This window comes from Thermobia domestica, chromosome 13 (assembly GCF_964235325.1).
Source record: "Thermobia domestica chromosome 13, izTheDome1.hap1.1, whole genome shotgun sequence".
In the NCBI taxonomy this organism is placed as follows: domain Eukaryota; kingdom Metazoa; phylum Arthropoda; class Insecta; order Zygentoma; family Lepismatidae; genus Thermobia; species Thermobia domestica.
This window is the reverse complement of record NC_137466.1, coordinates 27,715,566-27,741,211: the sequence shown is the minus strand read 5'-3', so window position 1 is coordinate 27,741,211 and position 25,646 is coordinate 27,715,566.

The following is a 25,646-nucleotide window of genomic DNA, read 5'->3' as shown; positions in this document are numbered from 1 at the left end:
GGAAAGATATTAGTTATATGCAAATACATATACATATTGGTATATCAGTGTACATAGAATGTTAAATTATGTCACTCTAAATTCAAAGTTGGAAAGAAAAAAAGAATATATATATATATATATATATATATATATATATATATATATATATATATATATAATATTAACATTCGTAATATTAAATTGAATCTCGCATATTAAAAGCTTTTTTAAAAAAGAGAAAATGTCAAACGAGTCCTTTTCTCGTCGTTAGAGATAATATTTCGTTTCACTTGTCTATATTTCACCTATTTGGCGTCCATGCACGTAGTTCATCTTTGAGTATACACATGACGCGATACTTATTATTTGCGACTAACACATATTGAGTCTATATAATTATTTATATATCTATATCCGTTCGTAAATTAAAGAAAGAACTTAAACTTCTGTCATTAGATTCAATTCGACTAAATCACTCATCTCATTATTTAGTTTGTTATTTTGTCAAATGGATATCACTTAAACTTCACATTGCAGTCACATTTATAGAATTTAGGGGAAAAAATCACAAATTCGTAGAGGTTTGTTATAATAGTTGAAGGATACTTGGTATGGTATTACAGACATTACTAATCACTTTCCCACTAAGATCACATCCACTGAGATGGAACACTATTTTAATTTTGAAGATTTGCACATGACAAGGGAATTGAGGTACGAGTATATGGTAAAGTTCGAGGTTCACGGGGGTGCTTGGGGTCCCGGGTTCGATTCCAGCCCCCGCCAAGTGAACTTTGTGGTGGACAAACACCGTGTGCGTGGGTTTTCTCGGGGCTCTCCCGTTTCCTCCCACTTTCTTCATTCCACCATTTCATTCATTTCTCATAATCACCGTCTCCTTTAGCCTAACCGGCATAACCGTGGGACGTTAAACTTAAAGATTTCATTTCATTTTTTCGAGGTTCACGGGATTAAGGATATACTTGATGGTAGTTTATTTATTTATTTATTTACTGTAACAATACAACAGGCGTTCTGCCCATTTACAGTGTTTGGTATACGGTGAAATGTCATTATTTTTACAGAAGAAAAACATACAGAAATTTTTATTGCTTCATTAATTAACTCAGCTTATCATACTACAAATTGTATTCCTAAACACTTTTTCAGACATACTGAATGTGTCTATCATTTTACACTTTTCTTCAATATTATTGTTGTAAGAGTTCATTCTCCATAAAGAGGACTTATATAGGATGTCAGTACGTGCTTTCTTACAGTACATAGCAGAGATGGGCACCCTCAATCATTTTTGCCCTCAAGAGGGCCGCTCTCACCCTCACTCACCCTCATTTCAGTAGATGAGGGTGAGGGTGAAAGAGTCAATTGAGGGTGAGGGTGGCTGAGGGTGAGGGTGGCTGAGGGTGAGGGTGAAAGTGTCGATTTAGGGTGAGGGTGGCTGAGGGTGAGGGTGAATGAGGGTAAGGGTGAGGGAATTGATTGAGAGTGAGGGTGAGTGAGGGTTAACAAAAATGCCCATCGCCAATCCAATTTCTTAGATCTTTCTCCACGTTGAGTGAGTCAAGTGAAAAAAGCAATGCTGTACACGAGTTGAGTTTCCGAAAGTTGCTTTCACAGTCTGCATTTCCGCTATCTCGAAATTCATAACCACAGTTACAGGGTCGGGATATTCACTAAATTCACTGCACTGATGCACCACCGCACGAAACAGTTCTTCATATGAATTTTGTGTCTTGCTCTGCATTAGGACATACACCTAGTAAAGGAAGTCTCACCTCAAATAACATATAGGGCCTACATGATTTTTTAAAGGAGCCATTGAAAAGTTTCCGTCCACCATCCATGTTTCACTTCTCAATAGTTCCATAAGGCTATATTTAAAGGAAACGGTTAGAAATATTTATATGTTTTCCTCCCTTTATATAAATTTGTTTTCTTCACATATATATCCAATAACAATTCGCCAATATTTAATCAGAGTTGAAATATAACATTCTTCTTTCAATAGCTTCTAAAAAAGATCACTCTTTTCACATGACTCAGTTAACGTGGAGGAAGGTGCAAGAGTTTGGGCTCGGAGAACGGTACAAGAACGATGCAAATTTTCGTCTAGTTTGCGGGAAAATGAACGGATTGGCATATCTTCTCATATTTGTTTGCAAGTTTCTGTTCTGAAATTTTGATATTGGCGAAACCTAATATTTGTAAATAGTGATATATAAACCCCCCATTAGTTCCCCACGTTGCCTTTGCTTTTAACATTTGCTGAAGCTGGCACTATTTTCTTGCACTGGTGCTTGCTCCTGCGTCGAGTACCCGAAACTTAAATTTTGCAGAGTTCAACATCAACCGAATTGTTTTCCAAGTTTGATTAAAATAACGCAAGCTGTTTAGGTCGTTTACTTTGCCTCTACTTAGTTCAAGAAAGGTAAAAAAATAACCGTGACAAAATTTCCTATATGATATGTATTTCTGTGATAGAATTACTGGAAATTTTATCTCTTATCTTAAATACGATATCTAAAATATGTAACTATTTAATAATAATAATAATAATAATAATAATAATAATAATAATAATAATAATAATAATAATAATAATAATAATAATAATAATAATAATTATTATTATTATTATTATTATTATTATTATTATTATTATTATTATTATTATTATTATTATTATTATATATTTCCACTTGCTTCAGTTGAAAATTAAAGAAAGCAATTTCAAAAGCTTTTTCGATTCATTCATTGTACTTGTATTGCGTTCTAAAAGACACTGGTGATGTAATTATCGTGACAAAATTTTTGGTGACGAAATTACCTATATGGTAATATTTTGGTAACAAAATTACCGGTGACGAAATTACCATGACGAACTTTCTGGTGACGAAGTTTCCGGTGACAAAATTACCACCGCCCGTCGGACATAAGCTCACCGGCAAAAACCTCACCGGGCATAAGCTCATCGGTAGTCTTATATTACAGGGGCGATAAAAGCTCACCGATAGCAAACATAAGCTCATTTGAGGGATTTTTAATAAAATTCACCGAATATTGAAATTTAGGCGTTGGCTACTTCCTAAGCGGAAAATGGAGCTACTGTCTTATATCACTTATCAGGTGTAAAAAAATGAGAACGTTGGGGAGTTGCGTTGTATTTAGGGATGCGCACGAGACAAGATTTGAGGCTGTCTCGTCTTGAAAATGTGCTGTAAAAGTGATGTCTCGACTCGAAAAACGTATATTTTTCTATTGGAACAGCTGTGTCTCGACTCGAATTTTCTCAGGAAAATTCTGTCTCGACTCGACTCGTGCGCATCCGTAGTTGTATTAAACTAGAACAGACCTCGAGGAACTTGTAATAAAATACCCTGGATCTTAAAATCTAGACATTGACTACAATTACAAATAGGCCTAAGAATTCAGTAGAAAGCAGAGCTACTAATGTTGTATAGCAGTTATCAGATATATTAATAAAATAGGGATGTTGCAAGTTTAATGTGTTAAGCATGGCGACAGTAGGCGCAATTTTTGCCCTGGAAGTTTTGGAACCAATTTTTTCTTATAGGTCGGACAATCCAATCAATTTCGCTGCATTAAAATATTTTCATGATTAGGCATGCATACATACAAAATAGAATTTGGTTACTTAACGGGATTCGTGATTCTGGTTTGTGACTTTTTTTTAACGAATTCATCATACTCAGATGTATTTAGGCCTTGCTTCTTAGTGCTGTCATCGTGTTTGCAGCCTAAAACTCAAAGAAATCTCTTTCTTATTTACTAACACAAAGGTTTTACTTTTGGTTCATAAGCTGTTGTTTTGCTTTTAATAATTAAAATAAGAAAGAGGTTCACTTGATGAGTATTGGTCTGGAAGTACAGGGTGCGGCACGTAAAACCGGCCCGTCGTAATATTCTGGTATATTGTGTTTTGGGCAACACTTAAATAATCTTCCTTCCTACCAAGAGATGGCGCGACGAGGTCGGGTCGACTTACGTGACCTGCAACAGTCACGTGCAGCCGCAGCCAGTGAAACTTGTCGAAACCAGTTGAGAAAAAGGTCTCGTTGTGTTAAGCCGGGGTAGTGTCAGTGTGTGATAATGCCGCATTCGATGCCCGAGCGTGTTGCCATTGTTGAAGGGTTCATTCTCACTGGATCTTTTGTGAAAACAAAGAATTTGTTATGGGGACTGTTAAAGAGTATACGAAACAAATCCACACACAATTGAAGAACTCAAGACCAGGATCCAGGATGTCACCAGTAGCATTACAACACAAGAACTGACAAGGGTATATATGAATCTCCTCAATCGTGCTCACATGTGTGTTGAAGTGGGCGGAGGACACTTTCAGCACCTCCTGTGAAGGCTGCTGTGAAGGTGAGTAATCATATTCAATACGTTACATTTCATTTCTGTGTTGTAGTTAATCATATTCAATACATTACATTTCATTTTATGTGTTCACTTTAAGGGCCGGTTTTACGTGCCGCACCCTGTATAATAACAGCCTTAAGACTTGAACTTTGCAACATTCTAAATATTTTATTCTGATGTCTGATAACTCCTATATGACGTTAGTCACATAGCCTACTTTCTATTGAGAAGGTAAGCCTACTAGTAGTCGAAGCCCAGATTTAAATATCTGGAGCATTTTATTACAAGTTCCTCAAAGTCAACCCACGTTTAACACATTAAACCCTGCAACATCCTTATTATTTTTTTCTGATATCTGAGAACTGATATAAAGCATTAGTAGCTCTATTTTCTACTGAATTAGGTCTACTACAAGTCAAAGTCTAGATTTTAATACCTCTTCATACCCATCATACGTTTTTCTAAAGGAGGAGAGCGGTAGCTTAGTGGTAGAGCCTTCAACTCTGGTGCTTCGGTCCCGGGTTCCATCCTAGTCCCCGCCAAGTAAACCTTGTGAAGGACAACTACCTTGTGCGTTGGTATCCTCGGGGTTCTCCAACTTTCTTCATTCCACCATTTCATTCATTATTCATCCGTCTTCTTTAGCCTAACCGGCATAATCGTGGGGCGTAAATCTTAAAAGATTTCATTTCATTTTTTTCTAAAGGAAAATGAAATATTTTTGAGTTGATTTCAGCCATAGTAAAAAAAAAGAAAAAAAGAACATAACAAGGAAACACCCTTTCACCAAAATTTAGTTTACCAATATTTCTGTGCTGCAAAATTTCCTGCACCGAAAGTTTCAGCATAGAGGAGAGAGTTGGATTACTTTCTTCAGTAAAAGGAAGTAGTACTCTTTTGTTTGTCCAAATCCGTTTTCAATTTATATTTTTATATTCAAAGTGTACTTCATATTAACATACAAAATATGGTTTTCATTTTGTCATATTTTCTGTTTGCCATTTTTCAGTTGCTTCTTTTATTTTATTCAGGTTTATTTTCCTTTGCAATTAAATTAGTTAACCTATTAATGTATTTAGTTATCATTATTGTATTCTTTATTGCAGTAATTATAATATAATTATATTATTAATGGTGAGCTTATGTCCGGGGAGCTTTTGTCCGCTTTTGCATTAACAAAGGTGAGCTTATTCCCGGTGAGCTTATTGCAGGTAAGCTTGTGTCCAGCGAGCTTATGTCCGCGACCCTTTGATATTCTTTCTTCTCTTGGTGAACCCGAGCGTGAGCGATGCTAGTGCAAATGGTCATCTCTTATATATATATATATATATATATATATATATATATATACAAGTATATAAAACATATTTTTACAATCATATATTGCTGTAAATTACTGTTTGATGCAAATGTATAATATTTAATATATATATATATATATATATATATATATATATATATATATATATATATATATATATATATATATATATATATATATATATATATACTTAGTGAAATAAAAAAAGTATATAAAATATAAATAATATTATACCGTAGATATAATGTATATTACAATATATAAATTTCAATCACTTGAATGAGAATCATATTAACCCTTACTTTTTTTTATTTAGTACATGAAATAAACTATGAGTGTGAGGGAGTTGATAGAGGGTGGCTAAGGGCGAGGAAATCGATTCAGGGTGAGGATGGCTGAGGGTGAGGGTGAGGAAGTCGATTGAGGGCGAAGGTGTCTGATGGTGAGGTGTCGATTGAGGGTGACGGTGAGTGAGGGTGAGGGTGAAGGAGTCGAGTGAGAGTGAGGGTGGCTGAGGGTGAGGGTGAAGGTGTCGATTGAGGGAGAGGTTGAGTGAGGGTGACGGTGAAGGAGTCGAGTGAGAGTGAGGGTGGCTGATGGTGAAGGTGAAGGAGTCGACTGAGGGTGAGGGTGAAGGTGTCGATTGAAGGTGAGGGTGAAGTTGTCGACTGAGGGTGAGGGTGGCTGAGGGTGAGGGTAGGGGAGTCGACTGAGGGTGAGGGTGGCTGAGATGGCTGTGAGGGAGTCAACTGAGGGTGAGGGTTGCTGAGGGTGAGGGAGTCAATTGAGGGTGGGGGTGAGTGAGGGTTAGCAAAAATACCCATCTCTGGTACATAGTACTACTATTGCTCAACTTCGTTCTAGACTTCGGAGTATGCAGAAATATATTAGAACTTAGTTCTATGCAATCAAGATTATTATTTATTATTTTATGTAGAAAAACTAAATTATTAACATACCTACGTTGCTCTAATGTCAGTATATTGAAATTGTTTGTTAGTCCTGGGTACGATATGTATGCAGAGTACAGTCCAGTTTTTTTATACATTAGTAATCTCAAAAATTTGCACTGTATTCTTTCAATTATTTGGATATATTTTCCATTATGAGTAGTCCAAATAACAGAATCGTATTCCAGTAGGGGTCTGATATGCGAATAATATAGTTTCAAAATTGTCATGTGGCTACGGAAGTCTCTACGTACATAACAAACAAATCCAAGACTCTTATAAGTATTGTTTCAAATAGTGTCGATGTGATTTGCGAAAGTCAGTTTTGGGTCGAAGGTAACATCAAGGTCCTTACAGTTTCCGGCCTACAAAAATTTACACCTTCAATAGTATAATCATAATTTATGAATTTTCCTTTTCTAGTAAAAGTAATAGCTTTACATTTAGTTACGTTTAGACTAAATTTATTCACGTGGCACCGGTGCACCGGTGTTTTACATTTTCCAAGTCTTCCTTTAAGTTTTAACAGTCTTCAAGTGATTTAATTTGAGCATATAATTTTAAGTCATCTGCAAAGAGTAAAGTATGGGATTTCTTGATGTGCTTAGTTATGTCATTGAGAGTGATGAGAAATAATAAAGGTCCAATGTGTGATCCTTGCGGCAATTCCGATGGTGCATTAAAATTGTAGAAGATATGACATTTGTAAGCTACAAATCGTTTACGATCACGTAAGTATGATGTAAAAAGTATTAATGCTTGGTTAGAAAAATTCATAAGAGCTAGTTTTTCAAGTAAAATGTTGTGGTTAACTAAGTCGAACGCCTTCTGAAAGTCTGTATAGATTACATCCACCTGCTTTCGTTTGTCTAGTTCTGAAGCTATAAAGTTTGTTATAATCGCCATTTAGTTGAAGTGAATCTATTCTTGAGAAATCCGTGTTGGTATACAGAGATGCTGTATCTAACATGATTAAGTAAGCGATTGTGTACTATATATATACATATACATACATATATATATATATATATATATATATATATATATATATATATATATATATATATATATATATATATATATATATATATATATATATATATATATATATATATATATATATATATATATATATATATATACATATTTGCAAATGGAGATAGAATTGCAATTGGTCTAAAGATTTCTATATTTTTAGCATTGCTAGTTTTTGAAATAGGACATATCACGCTTTCTTTCCATCGGTCTGGAAAAACCTGGACTCTTGTAATATGTTCTAATATGAGCCAGATCGGGAATTTTTCTAATATGAGTCTGACATGTTTAAAAGAATATGTATTGGATATTAGTAGTAGAAAAGTTCCCGATCTGGCTCTTATTAGAATATATTAGAAGAATCCAGGTCCCGCCTGAACCGAAGTACTCAATATTCCACTATCGCATGACTCCTGATGACCCGCGTATCGCCCAGCTATGGAAAATCGAACACCTCGAAGACTCGTTCTCTTTTACGACCCCTTTTAAGAGGTGTATTCGTTCCCTTTTATGACTCGTATTTTAACATAGCAGATTACGTAACATAGCAGAGGTAATAAAGACATATTTTCCAACCTCTATGTAACATAGCAGAAATTACGTAAGACTACGAACACACAACTATGCAACATAGCAGAAAAATTACTAACATAATAGAGGTGTACACGTTCTCTTTTTCAAACCCTGTATAGCATAGTAGAGATTGTCATTCTTTTACGAACGTTTAAACGGTGAAACGTATTGAGGGCGTGTTTCCAGGGTGTTTGAACATACTAATTACGAATATGATATATATTTCTTCCTAGATCTGATAGTTTATATGGGATACGCCCTTTTATGCCTATTTTGGGCGATTTGCATGAAACTTGGTATACAGGTGTTTTCGAACATGCTGATTAGGAATACAATATTTATTTTGACCTAGATTTTATAGTTTGTGTTTATTGTATTTTCAGAGGTATTGAAGAGTATTTACAAAATCTGTGGCAAGAAGCTAAAACAAATGTAAAAAAAAATAAAACTCAAAGTAAATTAAATCAAATATTGGTACGATCGGGAAGAAAAAGAAAAGTTCATTTTGCATCAACAGGTTGTGATTTGAAGCCGATAAAAAAAATCCAGAGATATTTTTGATTAGATTAATTATGGATCAATGTTTTTATCTCACATTTCCTAGCAACAGTTTTATGGGATATTTTCCTCAAATACTCTTGCTTGTTATACTACTAAATTATTCCATTCTATTGTACTGGACAAGGGAGTGTGGGAAACAGCAGTTGTTGAAGTACATTATACAAGTTCATTTCAGAATGTTTCCAAATACACTAATAATATTTATCACGTATCATGAATACAGAAAGCTGGAACATGACTAAAATCTTACCTGGACACTATTATCATATTGACGATATTCTATCTCAAATTAATCATAAAAGTGATACATTAAATTTACAATTAAAAGTTAAATCATCGGTAAAACGAATTGAGGTGAGTAGAGTAAGAAAAGACCGGGAGAGGCATATAGAAGTACGTCTATCCCCCGAATTAGCCAGAATACTAGATTTTGATAATATAAAGCAAGAAGAAAAAATGAAATGAAATATTTTAATTTTACGTCCTACGATTATGCCGGTTAGGCTAAAGGAGACGGTGATGATGAGAAATTAATGAAATGGTGGAATGAATAATGTGGGAGGAAACCTGAGAACCCCGAGGAAAGCCACAACCACAGTGTTTGTCCACCACAAAGTCCGCACGGCGTGAGCTAGGATCGAACCAGGGACCCCAAGCACCGGAAGTGAACGCTCTACCACTGAGTTATCGCGCCCCCTTATACAGCAAGAAGATTGCATTTGTGCATCATATTCGTTATCCACCAGATTTACAAAAATCGCTACCCACACTTATGTATATTTATAGTGATATTGTAGGTGATACCATTGTTACGTATTATAAATACAAATATTAAAGTGTATGGTATTAATAATGTAAATATTTTTGAAAATCCTCATTTCGTCCCCGTGCAACGTAAACAGTTTGATCAAATTATTATTGATTTAAGGGATAGTACAGATAATCAACTTCGTTTCCAATATGGTAGTGTATGTATAAAATTACATTTTCGCAGACGTAATACGTATTGTGAATTTATTTGTGTATTAATCGTAAGAAGAATGCAGTGTGAGTGTATGAAATCAGACTTAGACTTATTTGCGGGTTTACCCACTCAAACAAGTATTATATGTAATAAAATAGTTCCATATAAGCCTGTGGCTTCAATATCTGATAATGCACTAATAGAATTTGTAGTCCCTGGTCATGGGGACGACTATACTGATTTACCGCATACAATGTTACATAATAAAGGTAAAATTACTAAAACAGATGGTTCTAATTTAACTTCTGCCGATAAGAAAATTGCTCCTGTAAATAATTTTCTCAATGCAATGTTCAGTGGGGTGCAAATATATTTGAATAATCAACTTATTTCCTACTTCTCACATACATATTCGTATATTGAAAAACTACTAAATTATAATGCTAATGCTAAATCAACACATCTTGAAACGTCAATGTGGTTTAAAGATATGGCAGGTGATATGGACAGTGTGGCCTATAGTAATTTAGGATTTAAACAACGTTTTGTTCTCACTCCTTTAAGTCAGTCATTTGAATTATTGGATTATATTCATGCTGATATTTCCAATCAGGAAAAATTTCTACTGAATGGTGTACAACTGCGTATTAAACTAACTCCAGCTAAACTTGCATTTTGTCTAATGGGTAAAGCTGATGCTGATGGAAAAGTTTTAATTACAGATGCAACTTTGCTTGAGAAAAAAGTTGATGTATCAGCCGCGGTTAAAATAGCACAAAATAAAGTATTACAAAATCCTAAATATAGTATAGAATAGAATATCCTATAACAAAAGTGTAGGTGAAGACAGAAACTTTACCACAAGGGATTATAAATAGTACACTTCCACATCTATTTTCTGGCATAGTGCCTAAACGTATTATTATTGGGTTTGTTACTAATACTGCTTTCAATGGTACTTATCAGACAAATCCTTTTAATTTTAAGCATTTTATTATGCCACTTTTTACATCGTATGTTGATGGAACGCCTGTACCATCCAAACTATTACAACCAGATTTTGATAATAAGCTAGATATACAAGCATATTCTTCGTTATTTATAGGTTCTGATATTTATTATTCTAATCAAGGTAATGATATTTCACTTGTCGAATATTCTTATGTTTATACTCTACTCGTTTGATTTAACTTCCGATTCTAGTGCTAGTGCTGTATTTCATACTAGTCCGCAACGTCTGTGCAATTAGAGGTTCATTTTAAAGAAGCACTGCCATCTACTGTAACAGCAATTATTTATGGTGAATTCTCCTCAGAAGTAGAAATTGATTTCCAGAGAAAAATATATATCAATTAATTAAATGTTAAATTCCCTTGAGCTTTATGGTGCACTACAACACAATTTACCTAAAAATCATTTTGTAGGTGTATATGCTGCAGATGAGCTACCCCTGTTTATTCACACATTTCCAGCAGGCGTAATTATAAATACTCGTTTTAGTAATAAGCCTGGTGAACATTGGGTTGCAATTTTGTACATCTAATATGCTTGTTGGTGAGTATTTCGGTAGCTACGGTATACCCCCCTACATACAATATCATATAAGTTGTTTTTTTAAACGAAACTGTTTGTATTATACATGGAATGATAGACATATTCAAGGTAACGTATCTCAATTTTGTGGACATTACTGTTTTCTATATCTAGCATGTCGTGCGTCTGGTTATTTACTACGTGATTTCTTAAAGAAATTCTCACCCACCACTACTGATGCTAATGACATTATGCTTTATTCGTTTATGAGAATGTGATGGTCACCGGAGCGGAATTAAGTTCTCCGTAAACCATGTGTATGATGGTCACTGGCGTGAGATTAAGTGTGTGTGTGTGTGTGTGTGCGTGATATTTTTTAATATCTGCGATAGTCTATGTTTTTAACTTTGCCATTGCCGGTCCCAAGTCCTGGATGCGAAAGGAGGAGGGTTGGGGGTAACTACCCCCGTTACCCCCGTAAAAGAATAATCATCTCTGCTATGATACATGGGTTGTAATCTAAAAATGCTATGTTAAAAATGCTTGGAGCCCTTTTGCTATGTTACATAGTGTGAGTTCATAGTCTTATGTAATTTTGCTATATTAAAAAGTGCTCATAAAAGGGAACGAATACACCCCTTTGTTCAGAATCTCATTTATTCTCTTCTGTATTAAATAGGGGTTGTAACCTGTGCTATGTTAAAAATGCTTGTAGTATTTCTGCTATGTTAAAATAGGGGTTGAAAAAGTGCTCATAAAAGTGAACGAACACACCCTTAAAACGGGGTCGTAAAAGAGAACGAGTTTTCGGGGTGTTCGAGTTTCCATAGCTGGGCGATACGTGTGGCATCTCGTGTCATGCGACAGTAGAATATTGAGTACTTCGGTTCAAGCGGGACCTGGATTGGGCAAGTGTGAGCCAGATGGATCATTTTTCTACTACTGATGTTTTATGATACCAATAGTTCCCTTTATTATGTAGGGTGGGATACCATCGGTGCCACATGTTGTCCTTGATTTCAAACTTTTGTAGGCATTTTCTGTTTCTGATATTGTTATTTCAGTGATTTGGAAAATATCAAGTCGTGTCATATAGAGCATCAGTGTTATAGCTCACAGGTTCATGATTGTAAATAGACTTAAAATAATGTGCAAATGCCTCCGCGATATCCCTGTTACACTATAGACTTTCACCATTATACATAAGGGGAGCATTAGTCAAATGCCTTGTTTTATTTTTGATAAAATTCCAGAAGATTGTTGGATCATATGTTATCCAATTCTCGGAGTTAACTACAAATTCTTCTTTGTATGCCTTCGCAATTTTTTACTTTTCCTTCCTCCTTAAATTTTAGAATTTATCACGGTAATATGTATTATTGTCTATTGTGTTCTTCCACTTTTTGTGATAGTACGATTTTTGTTTGATTTTTCGAATTATTTCTGAATTAAACCAAACAGGAAAGATTTTATCACTTGATTCTTTTTAGTTGGAATACATTGTTTAAATACGTCATCAATTAATTGATAAAAAAAATTACAGCTTCATTTACGTCACTTAAATATGAAAGGTAATTCCAATTAACTTTTGAAAGTTATAAATACTATTTATGAGAATCGGCTTTTCAGAAATTAAAACCCGATCTATTGTTTACTTTTTGTTTCGGAAAACTTTTAACTGAAAGCGAGATTATTAAGAGGGGATGGTGATTGCCTATAAGTACCAATGATGAATTAGCACGGTTTACTTCAATTTCGCATGCATTTGAGTGTACTAGATCTAGTATAAGATTATTAGTATTTTGTATATTATTTTGCATAGTTAAATTATAGAGTGACATGAAATTGAGGAGGCTTTTACATTTAGTTCAGCAATGAGTGAAGTCAAACATACAATTGTTAATTTCCGGTACGTTGAAGTCCCCAGTACAGAGGTTAGAGCTACTCACTGGGCAATTACTTTCAATAAATTGATAGAAGTTTTCGTAAGTGATTATTTTTGAGTCAGGCCCTATATAGAAAGCACAAATATACACAACTAATAATTAGTTTATAAGTTCAATTAGAATACAATCAAATCATGCATCGTGTGAATTAACAAACTGAACACTGAGGTCTGAATGTATTGCTATAGTTACAGCCTCTCCCTAATAGTTTCAAGTTAATGTCCTGACGAAATGCCGTGTATCTGTCATCAAAATATTCAGAATTATAGTAAACCTCACACAACCAACTTTCAACACCTATAATAATATCGTAGTTAGAGGAAAAAATAGTATAAAATATTTCACTTTCGTGTTTAATTTAAAAAAATAGTATAGTGGTTAATGCTAATTGGTATGTGTATGAAAGAAAAGAATTCAATGTATGTGTTTATTACAAGGATATCTAAATCATTATTACAAATGTACAGACGTAATATTATCAAACATTAAGTATTAAAAATGAGCTCAAAAGGTCTGCAAAACATTGCAATAGTATTCATTAATAAATGATGAATTCTTAGCTTTAAGAGCTGTTATACTTGAGGCCATAGCAGGAGACTGCCTGAAGAAATTACTTCTTCAAAGAGACTTGAATTATTCAAAAGGTAAAGAACTTACTTTTAACGTTAGGAGGTCTCTCTCTCAGCTCGATGTTGACCATCATCGTCGAAGCTTCAAAGTCCAATTGTAAGTCGCAAGATGACGGAGTAGCGAAGACAAAGTATGATGAAGATTGAAAGGTAAAATGTTTCTAAAATTTTAAGCTTTTATACTAGTCTGAGAGAGTGAGTATGTGACAAACAACTTGTACGTAAGCAGTCCTTGTAACTTATTTTCGTTGTGGGTTTTTTTTTAAAAGTTGTTTGTCTTATGACGTCTAACGTTATTTTTTTTTTCGTATAACACTGATGAAATGTTCTTAATTGTACACTCATATACAAAAGTTTCGTTTTTTAACATTTCAATAATTAATTAAACATAACATAGCCTCTTCTACTAAAATTGTTCTCTTATTTGAATGCAGAGTCATCAAATTTTAAAAGAGAGCAATGAAATTTTTTTTTTAATATTTCAATAAATAGTACGAAGTAGCGAGTGTTCACTGTATATAGTTATTGTAACTTGAAACAGAGACACTGATTTTGGGTGGAGTTAGTATCACTTTCACTTTTGTGAATCACTACACAAGTGTTTGTAAACATAGTAGCGTGGTGGTTTACTGTGTCATGAAACCAAGTTCATTGTCATAGAGAAAGTTAACCTTGACAGTGTAGATACAGCAAGTGGGTCAAAGGAGAAGGAACGTCTTCCTAGGATGATGAACTGCGATGAGCGATGACTTGAGAAGATGGAGCATCTTATGAGACGAAACCATTGGACAGGAGCGTGCTGATTCTCATGGTCGCGTCTCCATAGAATCACGCTGACTGCGTATCAGGCAGGGGCGACGTAACAGGGAGCATCTTTGTTGAGAGGCCAGCTCTTCGTGGGATGACTGCACTGAACATCATGTCGGATGACGGAAACCCTGGCTGCGAACTGATGTCGGAAGATGTCAATACTGCCGCTGGTCATCTAGTGATGCTGGAGAGCGAAGATGAATACAAGATGTAACACAAACGATAGTCAAAGACGATAGTTTGTGGCTTCTTGTAACGAAAACACATGGGGTGGGGTGGGAATTGAACTGGGGTCCATCAGGTGGGACTGGATCACTGGAGGTGACTGGTTCGTGTCCATGCTGAGTCCACTTCGATGAGGCATCTGCTGGAGAACCACTGGAAACACCTGCTGGAAACTGGAACGTTGACTGCATGGGATGCTGCTGATGACAATTGAAGAATCAGGAATGCTGTGTTGACTGCTGTCTGCGGTTAAACTTGACTGAATGGCCATGTGATGAAGACATCTGTGATCTCTGGAGACGAGATCATCCAGGAGGCTGAAGTCAGCTGAATGCCGCTGGTGACGACATGATGGCGTGGTGCCGTGTAGGATGAGGAGAGATGAGAGAGAGATTAACATCTGATATCAAATTATATATATACGGGAAGGAAATGGTATATAGGGTGGGAAGAAACGCGAATTTAATGGGATAATGGGAAATGGGTTTGTGTTTTATTACACATATACATATATTCAACATATCCCATAGTGGCTGGCTTGAAAATAATAAACTACGTACACTTCTTAAAGATATTTTGATATAAGTATGTAGAGAACGGGAAATGCTTTTTTTTTTTTAGTCGAAATATAGAAGTAACAGAATTTAAGTGACTTATGACTGATTTGAAAACTTATTTTGTCGGTTAGAAAGAAATTCTGACAATCTGAATTATGGGCTGTTGAAAATTTTAATATTTAAGTAAATTTTGGAAATTCATAAGAGATTTGAAAACTATTATTGTGTTCCGAAATAAACACTGAAATATTGTAAGAAAAGAAAGTAATACCTTTCAAAATTCTTTGTGTCAAGAATATTGTATAAATCCTTGAGCGAAATTCGTTTTCAACTTAACACCCATAAACTTGTCAGTCAAACTCTGTTGCCTGAGTCTTAGCTAGTGAGAATCAGACGCAGAGGGAATGAGTACTATCTCTATATTCGGGTGGTATTTATTGACAGAAAGTAGGGGGGAGGGAAAGAATAGGTGGGTGGGTGACATATTAACTTAATCCAAAATAAATAATATTAAAATTTAGGCATTTATAGCTATCTATTTACAGATATATATATTACCTATATACAAATATAATACATATTCTAATAAGTATACACTAAATATAAAAGAAATTATGCTAAATATGAAAGCAAATACTATATATTTATTTATTTATTTATTTTAATTCTCTCATCTCTACCTGAAGGAAATGTAAAACATTTTTATGATAAAGAAAGCAATTACTTTGTATATATATATATAAGAACTATTCGTAGTAAATGAGAAATATCTCTAATATATAGATATGATATTATTTTGGAGCATTATTAGCCATATATTTACGATATTTGGCCTGAAAGGCAGGATCTGGTGATGTGTCTGGGATGTAGATCTTTAGACGATCTATTGCTACGGGCTGTAATGTGCCATTAATGTCAATGATATATTCATTATTGTGATATGATTTGGCTTTAACTGTATGTGGGCCAGTATATAACTCAGACATTGATGGCGATTCACCCTTTTTCGTGTATAGTTTCTTTACCATCACCTGACTACCTAACGGATAATCTCTGGGCTTAGTTTGCGCTTTCGATTTCAACTGTTGAAATACTCTGTTCCTATGAAATTGGACCAAGGATCTAAGTTCATCTATTTGCAACAATCTATTATCTTGATCCATTTTCTGTAAAGGAATTTGTAAGATATTGTCTATTGGAAACCTAAATTGTTGCCCATAAAGTAACGTAAATGGAGCTGTACCTGATTGTGTCAGTGGCGTATTATTACAGACGCTTACTGCTTGTGTTACGTATTGGGACCAGGAGGAATGATTTAATTTTGAAAGAAAGCGAATAGCCGATTGAATTTTTGAAATTGTTGCTTCAACAGAGCCTATTGAGCGATGTGATGCTGGTAATGCATATTTGGCTTGAATATTGAGGGATTTGAAAAATTCTTGTACTTTGATAGCAGTGTGGTTTGGAGCCTTATCCATATGTATAACTTTTGGTGTGCCATAACGCAAAATGATATTCTCATAAATAAATTGTAGGAAGGTATCTGTGGTCATATCTTTGACAGGTTGTGCTATCACAAAGGAGGTTACTGCTTCTGTTGCAACGTAAATATAATTATAACCATTAGAAGTTGGTAGCTTGCCTATGGCGTCTACAAACCAAGTATCAAAAAGTGCCGACGGGGGATGGGTTTGTATATGAATTTCATTTGAGCGATAATTACGTTTAAACTTATTGCATTCTATGCATCCATTTATCTTTGTCCTTGGCCAATTTTGAAGGTTAGGAATATAGTATCTATCTTTAATGAGAAATTTGATTTTATGAAAGCCAGGATGGGTATCTGAGTGAAACTCTTGAAAGACTGTGTCCTTCAATGCATCGGGAATGCATAAGCGTAATTTGTTTCCTGCTGGTGTATAAATTATCCTATATAACTTATGATTTTGTATGACATATTGTTTGGACCAAAAGGCATACTTGGGATGATTAGTGTCTTGATTTTGTAACACCCTGTATATTTTAGAAAATTTGGGATCTAAACGTTGTAATTCCGCTATGTCGGTGTTGCTATCTAAAACCAAAAAAGCATACGGGTGTTCTTCCGGTTCTATCTCTTCATATTCTTCCGGAGATAATTCCAAAGGATGTCTGGAGAGATAATCACAAAGAGAATTTTGTTTTGATTTGATGTGCCTAATAGTAAAATCAAAGATTTGAATATAACTTAACCATCGGACCATTTGTGCAGTAAGATTAGTGGTTTTCTTAACAGCTACTAATGCTAAATTGTCTGTTAAGATGGTGAAATGTCCTCCTATTAAGTATCTGTAAAATTTACGAAGCGCAAAGAAAACAGCAAATAATTCTGCATAATATATAGGATATGCCTTGACTCTAGGTGGGAGAGTAGCACTAGCAAATTGAACTATAGACCAGTGTTTTTCATTCGGTAATTTTTGTAGGAGCGCAGCCGCACAGCCGACAGAACTAGCATCTGTGACTAACATGTGTTCAGCTGAGGGATTATAAATTTGTAATATTGGAGCAGATGTTACCATTTGTTTTAATTTCTCAAAAGTTTCAGTTAGTTCAGGAGTCCACTGTAAGTTTTTGTCTTTTGATGCAGCAAATTTATGTAAAGGAGCAGCAACTATTGATAGTTTATTATAAAACATTCTATTGTATTGTAAAGCTGCTAAGAATGCTTTTAATTGTTTTGGGGTGCGTGGTCGTTCGAGGGAAGTTAAGGCTTTAACTTTGTCAGGGTCCTGTGAGATATGGCCCTGATTCACTATATAGCCTAAGAATTTAAATTTCTGAACACCAAATTGTGTTTTATTGAGACTAAATAAAAGACCAAATTTCTCTGCTGTTTGTAATGCTTTTTCTAGAACTCTAAGCATACCATCAAATGTACTATTGAAAAATATTAAATCATCTACATACGAAAGAAATTCTTTGGGGGAAAAGTCTCGAAACATATCTTTGACAATTCTATGTAGAATTAATGTGGATGTACGAAAACCTTGGGGTAGCGTATTCATTTTAAAAAGACTATGTGGAAATCCTAATTGATGAACACTGAAGCTAGTTAATTCTTGATCTGCTTCATCTAATTTTATCTGATGAAAACTTTGCTCCATGTCAGATTTAATACTATACTTAGCCTGTGCTAATTGGTCTAATATATCTTGAACACCTGGAGATAGTTCACTTACTGGTTTTGAACGAGAAGAAAGTTCTCTAAGATCGAGAACTAAGCGGACTTGGTTCGAGTCCCGTTTGGGAATAGCAATCAGATTGTTTCTATAAAAACTATCCGATTTTGAGATGATACCATTATCAATCATCTGTTGTATTTTTTCTTTGACTCTAGCTCGCAGTCTAAACGGTATTGTGTAGGTGGGAACCGTCCATGGTTCTCTATCAACCACATTGAGTGTAGCTGAATAACAATCTATTATCTGAAAATCTTTGTTATGCCAAGAAAAACATGTAGGGTGTCGTTTCAATACTGCAAGTAATTTGTCTTTCTGTTCCTGTGTTAAATCTGGGTTTATATTAAATTTACTGTAATCAATATAAGGTTTAATTTTCTCTAGGCGTTTGGCAACCCTATCTCGTGTTTGCTTTTTTGTTGGCTCATAAATTTTACGGATAAGATACATGTGAGCAGATTGTGTATCTTTCGGTAACAAAGCGCCCTGAGCAATGTGAGTACCTTTCTGCAAATAACGTTTAGAGTTTCCTGGATTCACTATTGGTAAATACATATTATTTGAGTTTACTGCAGTTTGCATAAAAACACATCCTTGCATATTCTTTATTATAGGATTTTGAATGACAAATTCCGTGTTGGAAACTGGAGTGTCAAGAGTGAGGGGTACATATCTTATTGAATTAGGGGGTATCGCCGTGCCTTGTCTAACATAGAAGTTAAATCTACAATTTCTACTGACTTTAGCGGACAATGAGGTTTCTTTATCACTTTCCCGGGGAAATCTGTGTGTGTCCCCATAATGGGTAAGAGTGATCGTGTTAGCTTGGTACGAAATGTTTGCCTCATGATTAGTTAGGAATTTATTGGAAAGTAGAATGGGAATGTTGGCGATAGGTGAAATACGGAATAAAACCTGAAAAGTTTTACCAGATATAACTATGGGAATATAGGCTGCTTTTGTCAAGTGTAAAGGTGTCGAACTTATGTCATAAACTTTAGTAGCTAATTGAAATATCTTGCAATTTCGCGGTACCAAAGAGTAATGGATTAGTGACGTCATAGCACCTGTATCTAGTAAGAAGTTATATGGCTGGTCTAAAATGGAACCAGTTACATAAGGAAGTTGATTCTTGAATATCAAAGGCACTGTTACTTTAGTATTTGTTTGAGTAGGCGGAACGGTATGGTGAGGGACGGCATGTGATTCATATTGCGTACCAATTGTACGCTTAACATTTTCATAGTTAGTACTATTGGTAATAGAATGAATCTGTAACGGAGAAAGGTTATCATGAAACCCTTGACTGGAATTTGACTTGAACGGCAAGTCAAATGAATGCTTAACTTGAAGAGTGTTTGCACTCTTTGCAGATGGTATAAAGGATGGAGCTTCCGGATTTAATTTTGAATTTCCATGCAAGAAATTATTCGGCCTAAAATTCTGAGGTGAATATATTGGTATAGTTTGATTCAATTGCGGGGTTGGAAACCAAAAAGATGCAGGGTGCCCAGCCCCTATTGATCCCCGTTTTTTGGCAGTGGTGCATATTCTAAAGCTGGAAAGGCGTTGTGGGGATAGAGAGAGCCATAAGGCTGCCCAAATGGTGGCATGTGATACGGAAAGGGGGGAACAGCATAATACTGTTGATAAAATCGTTTAGAATTTTGCTTGCCATTTGAAAACCTATTTTTCTTCTTCTTATTACCTTGAGAAGAAGCTTGTGTAGTTTCACCGTTTTGTTTATTATTATACCTGTGAGGGGAAACACGTCTAGATTTCTTTTGATACTGACTTTGCTTATTTTCTTCAAGTTGTTGTTTTGAAACAGTGGCAATAACCTGTGTTGCTTCATCTCGCATAGTTAATTTTACTTGTAACGCCTCGAGCTGTTTTGAAATCTTGTTTAACTGTTCTTCGGACGAAAGAGAAGGGGAGGGAGTGGAGGTAGCAGAATCTTGGAATTTTACATGTTTGTTTTCCTGCTCAGTTCTATATCTTAACAATGCATCAGAATTTTCTATTATTTGTGCTTTTGCTATTAATTGCGAAAAGTTATCAAATTGATGTTGAGCAAATAGCGGTACAAAACGTGGTTGAAGGGATATGATCGTTTGCAGCAAAAACGATTTGAAAGGCATGGGGGGAGAAATGCGCTGAGACAGATCATACTTCTCATATAGAAACGGAAGGAGCTTCTCATCTTTGTTTTGTTGTCGTTTCTGAAATAAGAGTGTAGCCTCGAGGGAAGAGGAGGTGGGAGAAAACTGTTCCAAGAATTTGTCCTTCAATGCGGACCACGACCAACTTAAGTACTGTTCATTTCTATTAAGCCAAAGCGCTGGAAACTGTGTCAACGAAAGTTTGAAGACCTGTTTCTGGGTGTCTTCGTTCAATTTATGTAATAAGGAAAATCTTTCAAAATTCTGTATGAATGTTTCCGCGTCTTGACCGTCAGAATTTGAAAAGGTATTAATAAACGTAGGGAAAGTAACAGAAAGAGCACTGGACGCTGTATTATTGTTGTGCTGTCTACGAGCCATTTTGTAAATATTTCTTGCACTAAGTGTTTTAAAGCCCAAAATAGAAATGTAAGCCAGAAACCATTAAGACATGCAGAGATATGTATACATGTAGTATTTCAATGCTCAGGAAGAAGTATTTTCATAATGTAGGCCTCTTATTATCGGCATAGCAAATGCTAATACGCCTTTTGAATGATAAGTCTCTATTGTTCGCTAGGGAAAGCCATGTTTAATTTAAAAAAATAGTATAGTGGTTAATGCTAATTGGTATGTGTATGAAAGAAAAGAATTCAATGTATGTGTTTATTACAAGTATAGTGGTTAATGCTAATTGGTATGTGTATGAAAGAAAAGAATTCAATGTATGTGTTTATTACAAGGATATCTAAATCATTATTACAAATGTGCAGACGTAATATTATCAAACATTAAGTATTAAAAATGAGCTCAAAAGGTCTGCAAAACATTGCAATAGTATTCATTAATAAATGATGAATTCTTAGCTTTAAGAGCTGTTATACTTGAGGCCATAGCAGGAGACTGCCTGAAGAAATTACTTCTTCAAAGAGACTTGAATTATTCAAAAGGTAAAGAACTTACTCTTAACGTTAGGAGGTCTCTCTCTCAGCTCGATGTTGACCATCATCGTCGAAGCTTCAAAGTCCAATTGTAAGTCGCAAGATGACGGAGTAGCGAAGACAAAGTATGATGAAGATTGAAAGGTAAAATGTTTCTAAAATTTTAAGCTTTTATACTAGTCTGAGAGAGTGAGTATGTGACAAACAACTTGTACGTAAGCAGTCCTTGTAACTTATTTTCGTTGTGGGTTTTTTTTAAAAGTTGTTTGTCTTATCACGTCTAACGTTATTTTTTTTTCGTATAACACTGATGAAATGTTCTTAATTGTACACTCATATACAAAAGTTTCGTTTTTTAACATTTCAATAATTAATTAAACATAACATTTGCATCATAAGCTACGACAATTCTGGTAATAGGCCTATATTTGCAAGTTAGTTCTCCTATTTGTGTTAACGTGTCACCGCCCTTTTTTAAACATTCTCGTACATGCATATTGTTATCTATTATCTTACTTACAGATGGAGAGTCCTTGAGACACATTTTTCACTTGACTGGGTTTTTCACAATAGGTTTGTTATTGGACGAAGAGGGGGAAAATAAACTTTTCTTCCTTCTTCCTGTGGCGCCTTCAGAACTCAGCTGCAAAATTTCTTTAGCCCCGTGCTGTTTAGGTGGCACACTATCTCTTTGGAATGCAGTCATTGTTTTTTTGCTGCTGGTCTCTTTCTTTCAAGTCCCAAAGGGTGAATCTCTTCCCATCTATGAATAAAAACCGAAATTGCATACACGCGAAGCTCCCTTTCCTTCTAGCCTCAGTTACGATAGCCTGTTTTGTTTATATGCAGCATGCGATTAATGAGATAATATTGAGATATCAATATGAACACATAAGTGAACTACATTACTAAACCAAGGACGATATTTAAATATATGGCGGTATATTCCAAATTTACGTTTTACATTCGTCGAATTTATGAAATTGTGGCAACAAACGCAACTGTACGGGGTAGGTAACAAGACCCTTTGTTTACATTAGTCAAAGTATTTCAACATTATACGATTCTCTTCAGTATCACAGTTGCATTCATTACATATTTATAATTCAATATGCAAATATTTAATCATTTTCTTACAATTTCAAATTAATTACCCCGCTCAATAGAATTCTAATTTTGCACCATTACATCATGTACCACGAAATAAACTCGACCATACGATGGGTAAACAAGTGATACTATAAACATGTTTACATCCTTACAGATTTCAAAAGACATTAAAGGTATCAGGCAGGTACGTGAACTGATCTATAATACTAAAATTTTCGTAGTTTGCAATCGAGATGATAAAACCTTAAAATTTAACAATCATTCATGGGCCAATATCTTTACACAGAAAATCCATCCGTATGGCGCTGCTTTGAAACAAGAATTGAGACTATGAGTACTGCAAAGGTGAAACTCGAAACATTTATTCAGGAATGGTAGAGAAAATCGAAGCAAAGATAAATCTCTACTGGGCGATCACTCATAACGACAGCGGGTCAAATAGAGATGGAAACGGTCCCCTGATATATAACAAAAGTAATTAACCCTACGAATTATATCTTGCAACATTTCGTGCGAAACCAAACGAATATCTAGATAAGGTGTCCAAATTTAAAATAATTATGCTGAATGGTTATATCAATGGACAAGTTAAAACGGTTGTCGTTAAAATATCTTAGAGACGAAGATAGGAAGACAGGTAGAAAAGACAGAAGTACACAGAAGAAAGAGAGATAGGATACTAGATACTACAAAGAAAGTGGTCGAATCTAAAATTCATGCGACAAGTCGTCGATTTCAGAACCAAACATGTATTTTAATATGCCGAAACATCTGGCCTACTGAATGCGTGGCCAACTGAAGAAGCCTTGTTGGGAAGAAGCAAGTCTGTGCCTTGTAAATAAAAACTTCACAAGGTATTTCTTGTAAAATTTTTATTTAATAACCGTGTCCGGCTCAAACCAACAAGGAAACAAAGGGAAAGGGGCAAGGCGACATTGCCCTTAAGTTTGAAATTTCTAAAATAATAAAAAAAAATATTCGACCCTCAGAAAACTGAGAAGAGTTCAGGTTAAAGTATGGAGAAAATAGTAGAGAAGTCTTTAAGAAAGAAAATCCTAAACGGGGGTAGCCAAAATTTAAAAAGAAAATTAAATAAAATAATTTTTTACTTGTAAGTTAATATAAGCCAAATTTTGCCAGTCGCTCCCAGTCCGCAAGATTCGCGAGATCTTGAAGCATCAACTAATTTCAAACACTATATCTTTAGAAATAAAGGAAGTGAAGATTCACGGGCATTGGGATACTTGACGCCCTCGTAGGGATAAATAAACCTTTACTGTAGTAAACCTACTATACTATTCACTCTTATTCATCCTGTCATCTCTATGAACAGTGACGAACTCGATTTAGCAAAGTTACGTTGGAAAAAATCACAAACAGCAACTAAATACTACCACGAGTTGGAGGTTGGACAAGTATACTTGAACTACACCAATTGCGGATTAGTTATACCGTTCTGTAGTTGTTCTTCAACTATACTAAAATATTTACTGCACAAATACCACTCACATCGTCAGGCCGGGTAAGCAGTTAATACATACAGATATTTACTAATCACGTTCACTTGAGTGCCTAGAATGTGTAACCGAGGGAAAATTGTATAAAATTTAAGAAATATTAAGCGTTCTGCCACAACGACTCAATTTAAAAAAACACTTATTCGGCTTAATTTAAATAATTACTATTAACCAATAGGTTACAAAGTCAAACATAGTCATTTGTACACCACACTCCTTTGCATACGAAGTTTTGATGTAGGGGTTACTGCTCGACCATTTATTATCATATATAAACAGTCACTACCTTAACGAGTGGCAAAATAATAAACTGGGCTTACATATATAATAAGGTGTCCTATCATTTAGTTACACTCACTATACTCTTATATATATTATTATTACTCACTTATATTTATTCATATTTTATATATTAGATTCTTTAAATATGCCCAAAACTAAAGTAATCACATTCTGTATATTTAAAATCTATACGCCACTAAATAAAATTCTCAAGCACTGATCAATACATAAAAATTTGCATGAACCAAGACTCACTTCTTTCAATATAACCAACACCTTATATTTACATTTCGCAGCCTAATGATCGTATATACGCAAGTAAAATTCAGTATTATTTACTTTATTCACATTTCTCACATGCAATTTGCTGTGTAAAATCATTCGTAATTCTCTACTATACTTATTTATAAATATACTTGTATTCTGAACTCAACAATGGGATTATTTGCAAAAAGGAAGGAAAGGAAAATTTTAAAACTACGATCTGATGATGGAGTAGCGTTCTATATAATCTCTTTTGTTTAAGCCCGAACGTAAAGTTTATCATGGTTTACTATTTAATTATTTCTCTACAGAACAGATAATACTCTTCAGTATAGGCAAGTAGCAATGCACTTTATTGATTTAGCTACTCATATGGTCTCTGGCTATCATATAATTTCAACTATTAAAGAAAAATAGGCAATTTTAACTTTACTAATCTCCTTAACTATGTTGATTGCGCAGTTGTTCACTATCTATTAGGAGGTGCTGTAAGTTAACAATAAAACTTTGCACTGAAAAATGGTTTGTGCATTATTTCCAAAAAACTATCTATACCATATCACAAGAGAAATGGGTAATATTATAACGTCCTTAATTTAGAGATGAGTTAACTATCAGGTTCAACCGAAAGAGATGAATAATTAATAAACCAACAA